Source organism: Mytilus edulis, chromosome 12 (assembly GCF_963676685.1).
Source record: "Mytilus edulis chromosome 12, xbMytEdul2.2, whole genome shotgun sequence".
Classification (NCBI taxonomy): Eukaryota; Metazoa; Mollusca; class Bivalvia; order Mytilida; family Mytilidae; genus Mytilus; species Mytilus edulis.
Genome location: NC_092355.1, coordinates 28859416 through 28865471, shown reverse-complemented (window position 1 = coordinate 28865471; position 6056 = coordinate 28859416). Strand labels below are relative to the sequence as shown.

Below are 6056 nucleotides of genomic sequence, written 5' to 3'. Positions count from 1 at the left end.
ATATAAACTATAGGACAAGGCTATCTATGTGTGATTTGGATTTTGACAATGGCAGCAATATACAATACAGGAGATAACAAAAACTTTTGGACAAAGCATAACCATACACAACAATTTCTAGCATTTTCTTATTGTCATCCTGTCTTGGGCATAGTTATTTTCACTTCTAATCGGGTCAGAATAATAAAAAAAAACAATTTTGAGTTATCTCCCTTTGTATATACTTCAATAAAAGAAACAAAGTATCTAACAAATTAATTTTATTCAGATACTGACAAATTAGAGTTGTTTTGGTGATAAATTAAAATAAAATGTCAAAAAGTTTGTTATACAATTTTAAAAACATTTAAAACAAATAAAAAAACACTTTTGTTTAAAAAAAGTCAAGTTCTACATCACAGAACCTCATCAAATTCAAACTAATTAATAAAATAATGGTTATTGACAAATTAACATGCTTACTTGTATAGATTATTTAAGAATCATAACAATTGGGTTATAACAAAAAGCAAACATAGGCACCTCTAAATTTCAAGTTTGGCATCATAAAAATATTAATGAATAATCTCCCCTGCTAGCATTATTTGTCAATTTTAAAAACTTCAAAAAGCAAAAAACAAAAAACATAACATTATTTACATGATTAACATAATTCGTAAATTCACAAGAGTGCACACACTGAAATGTCTCGCCTTCTTTACTTATCATTGATATTATGTCGATAGTCCTAAGTATAAAGCTTTATTAAAAACTGTCACATAAACTTAACATTAACCAAGATAACTAAACAAAGAGCAATGAACCATGAACATGAGGTCAAGGTCAGATGAACCATGCCAGGCAGACATGTACAGCTAACAATGCTTCCATACAACAAATATAGTTGACCTATTACTTATAGTTTTAAAAAAATAGACCAAAACACAAGAACTTAACACTGAGCAATGAACCGTGAAAATGAGGTCGAGGTCAAATAAAACCTGCGCGACTGTAATATAGATCATAAAATATTTCCATACACCAAATATAGTTGACCTATGGCATATAGTATTAGATAAAAAGACCAAAACTCAAAAACTTAACTTTGACCACTCAACCATGAAAATGAGGTCCAGGTCAGATGACATCTGCTCGCTAGACATGTACACCTTACAATCATTCCATACAACAAATATAGTAGATCTATTGCATAAAGTATGAGAAAAACAGACCAAAACACAAAAACTTAACTATAACCACTGAACCATGAAAATGAGGTCAAGGTCAGATGACACCTGCCAGTTGGACATGTACACCTTACAGTCCTTCCATATACCAAATATACTAGCCCTATTGCTTATAGTATCTGAGATATGGACTTGACCACCAAAACTTAACCTTGTTCACTGATCCATGAAATGAGGTCAGGTCAAGTGAAAACCGTCTGACGGACATGAGGACCTTGCAAGGTACGCACATACCAAATATAATTATTCTATTACTTATAATAAGAGAGAATTCAACATTACAAAAACTCTGATCTTTTTTTTCAAGTGGTCACTGAACCATGAAAATGAGGTCAAGGACATTTGACATGTGACTGACGGAAACTTCGTAACATGAGGCATCTATATACAAAGTATGAAGCATCCAGGTCTTCCACCTTCTAAAATATTAAGCTTTAAAAAAGTTAGCTAACGCCGCCGCCCGATCACTATCCCTATGTCGAGCTTTCTGCAACAAAAGTTGCAGGCGCGACAAAAAAAACATCCTGCTGCTCGAACATTGATTAAAATTTCATTCCAAATGCTGTATGCAAGAATAAAAATAATAAGGTGTAATGAAATACTTCAAATATGTACAATTGAATAAAATAGCACACAAATAAACTTTTATCAACAAAATTATGTAATGTCAAGCAAAAAATTATCAATATTGAATATGTACTTGGACAATTGAAGAAAATAATAAGTTTATATGCTTATAAATATATTTGGTGTATTGACTGTCTCCTGATTAGTTAAAATTTTTTAGTTTTATTTTCAATTTTTTTTGTTTACAAATTTTATGAAGTCAACATGTGCATGATGTGTGTACTTTGTTATTATTTATATAAATAAAATAAAAAAATTCTTTGAGCCTTATTTTTGATAGAAATTTATTTATAATGAATGGCAATAACTTATTTTGATTTTATTGAACCATAAAATTAATTTTCAACTATTTACATTTTACATAATCCTCTTCGCAGATTATCTAATGTGAAGATTCAAAAAGTTATCTCCCTTTGACCAAGCGATTATAAATAATGTGAAATCTTACAGGAAAAATCTTGACAGCAAATACAAGACACTGAAATGAGCCACACTCAAATTATTATTCAGCATTTAATTAATTAGAAAAGGCAACAGAAAGTTTAAGTAAAAAGAAATATGTGTAGCTTAACCAAACACATTAACATAATCTGATGTCACCGATATGCTGCACTTGTAAATAATTTTAATAAAAAATGCAAATGTTGAAATAAAAGAGCAGTAATTCATTTTTTTACTTTAAAAAATAATCAAATTCAATAAACCAAACCACTTCATTTTAAGGGTTCCCCCCTTAAACTGAAAACTGTCAACTATAATTCAAAAGTAAACATGAAGGTATTTTTGTTCTTGCAAATTCCAAAAGTGTACCTTTGAATTGGTCCTTATTAAAATTTAAAGAAATTTTTATTGATATCTCTCAATTTTGTGTCATCCATGCAAGTTCTGTGCATTTCTTGTGACAAGGCCTCTCTGATTTACTTGGACCTCAGCTCTTTGCCTTGTGCATTCAGCTGTCTCTGGTATTTACAGTCTAGTAAATGACTTTAGTTTATCCATGTAAGATTTAAAATCTTGTGACAGTCAAATCCCAGTTGTGATCAGGCGAGTTTATCTACAGAATCACTGTCCCAACTTGACCTTAAATCAATTTGCATGGCCTTTCTAAGTTTGTCCTTTTCTGACACTGGCAGTTTCTTGGTTTAAAGGGCCTTAGCTCTATTTTGTAGCTTCTGTAATAAAGTAATAAAAAAAAATGTTTAATTTTATTAAATTGACAAGTGATATATATGTGACAAAAGCAATAATTTTCTGCATGCAATTATTCTATCTTAATGCAGTTGTAATCAAAATCATATATTTAAAAGATATTCTAATGAGTGACCCAAAAATATCTCGTGGAATAACTCTATAAAAAGAATAGCTAGAAGTTGTGATAAATTTTCTATTTTCAATGGACCATGAAATTGGGGTCAAACCATTAATTTATCCTTAGAAAGATCATAACATAAGGCACATGTATATTCATTTTTAAGTTGATTGGTCGTTAACATCATTAACAACTATCCTGACCAAAAACTTTTACCAAAACTTGAACCTAAAGCAGAACAGATGAAAGAATAAACAAACAAAAGCATGGATCATTAAACATAAACCCCTTCTACTATTGTAGGCTGGCATAACAATTTATTACAACTATTACACATTGTGATTTATTTATCAACATCAAAAAAATTATTGATTTGTATCAGTTTAGTTTTTCAATTATATTTTAAAACTAACTCCTTCTATCATTGTTTGGTCTTATTCACGGTGTAGAATATATACAACTTTTATAATTTGATGTGTGATCCCCTCAGGGGTTCAGGCTTATATTTTGGCAAGTGTTTGATGTGTCTATGGGCACTATGGAGGTCTAAAATTAGGTAGCACCCCATTTTTTCCCTAGGGAGATTGATATTGGAATAGCTCATTATTGAGTTTGTTGTCTTTATCAATTTCAATATAAATCACAATATCAGGTACAGCATTTTTTTTTTCTTTTGACATATAAGAAGTATTTGTAAATAGTATTAAAATACAATCAGCTGTATACAATATAACCAAAACAAAAATCTGAGACTGGATTACTGCCCTTTTATCTATTTATTATTTGATCTATAAAATAATATTTAATCAATAGAAATGTGAAAATTTCAAACAAGATTTAAGTCAGTTATTGTTTGATTTGGCTAATTCTACTAAATACACAATTATTTTGATTTTTGTTGTTGTTGTTTTTTTTTCCTGCAATTATTTTGTAACACTCTAATAAAAATGAGTATGAATTCAATCCTCCATGATTCTATTCATGCTATTTGTTAGATGTCTCTACTCTCATTGGCAACAACACTTCATCTCCTTATAAATTAATTTTTGCAGGCCTCAACTAACAGTATTTTCCATAAAATATATAAAACAATAAAAAGCTAGTACAATCATGACAATGAGTACTATTAATTTATCCCAAGACTTGGTCTGGTCATGTCAAATTAATGTAATCATCAAATAGCTTACTTCAAAATAGAACCAGCTGCTGTTTTACATGTCCAGACTAGATTGTTTATGCCTATAAGCATCACAAACAGCTGCTTACTGCAAAATAAAACATAAAAAGTTCCTAAAATAAATGTGTATTGCCAGGAGATAATTAGTTGAATTTAAACATTCATATTATATTTGTTAAACTTTGTCTAAGGAAAGGGTGTACAGGATTTCCAATACTCAATATATATATATATATGTCTAGCGGGACGGCTGCAGTGCAGGCGATTTGGTGTCACGATATCACAGTAGCATGGGTTCGAATACCCGCGAGGGAAGAACCAAAAATTTGTGAAAGCAAATTTACATGTACAGATCTAACATTGTTAGGTTGATATTTAGACGAGTTGTATATATATATATATACATGTATATAGCCCAGGTGGTCGTGTGGTCTAGCGGGACGGCTGCAGTGCAGGCGATTGGGTGTCACGATATCACAGTAGCATGGGTTCGAATCCCGGCAAGGGAAGAACCAAAAATTTGCGAAAGCAAATTTACAGATCTAACATTGTTGGGTTGATGTTTAGACTAGTTGTATATATATATTTTACAATGTTTGGCTATTTGAAACATTATGATCACATGCATATATGTATATATTCTGACAGACATTTCAACATACATGTAATATACATAAGGTATATTTATAGATTTTAACAAGGCTAAGTAAGTATATAAGCTCATAATACTAAAAAGGCATATATGTACATGTAACTCTATCTTTTATCAAAGACAATGGCACGTCTCTATTTGAATTACATGACTTACAATGTACATTTATATCTTTTGAAAGATTTTTAAAATCATAAATTCAGAAAATGTAGACAAAATATATATATACAATATACAATGATATATACCTTTATATGTGAAGGAACATGGATGGCTGTTGTATTCCCTTATCTTTGAGCATCTGTTTCTGCTTGAAATCGATTCTCTGTAACAATTGGTGCAATTCTTCAATTTTTTCACTGTCATCAAGATTTCTGTTTGGGAATCCATCATCTTCTTTATTAGCTAAGTAAAATAAAAACTTTTTGAGAAAATGTAAATATTCAACATGATGTTCATACAAAATGATATTAAGTTTAAATTCTTTTATATGATTGCCTTTTAAACTTGAGTCGCTGAACTGTAGTAACATGTATATGTTACAGTAAATAGGTGAAATTAGGAATTACATGTAATTACTAAACACTTCAGTAAATACCTGTAATTACTAGCCAATTTAGTAATTACATGTATTTACTAGTTGTTTCAGTGATTACTGGTAATCACTGATTTTTTTTGTCATTTTTACAGCTATTTACTAACTTGATGTTTTTGTTTTAAAATTAAAAACATAATTCAAGATATCAAATAAGAAAGTAAAGGTGTAGGGATTTTAACGGCGCTAACTTAAGGATGTAGGAATATAATGCACATCCAAAGTGCATACTCTTTAGTGTTTGTGAATTGAAACTGGAATATGGTTGTTTTATAGGTTTTGAAACTCCGTAAATATATGTATGCAAGACAATGATATCTATCCAAAATCAAACTAAAATCTCCATCATGCACTGTGGCTCAAAACTTTAAAAAAAACTTTCTCCAAATATCCTGGATTTCTACCAAACTTCATGAACTTGGACAGAAGCTAAATGTTTATGATCATAAAATAATATCCAAAAGTAAAGT

General features: G+C 30.0%; 1 long non-coding RNA gene across 1 annotated transcript; it reads right to left on the bottom strand.

Annotated features, from left to right (window-relative positions):
• Positions 1-245: 245 nt before the first annotated feature.
• LOC139498204 (uncharacterized) lies at positions 246-5477 on the bottom strand. Its single transcript, XR_011657846.1, has 3 exons — positions 5240-5477; positions 4350-4427; positions 246-3025 (listed from the first exon to the last, which is right to left on the bottom strand). It is a non-coding gene; the product is annotated as an uncharacterized lncRNA (long non-coding RNA).
• Positions 5478-6056: the final 579 nt, after the last annotated feature.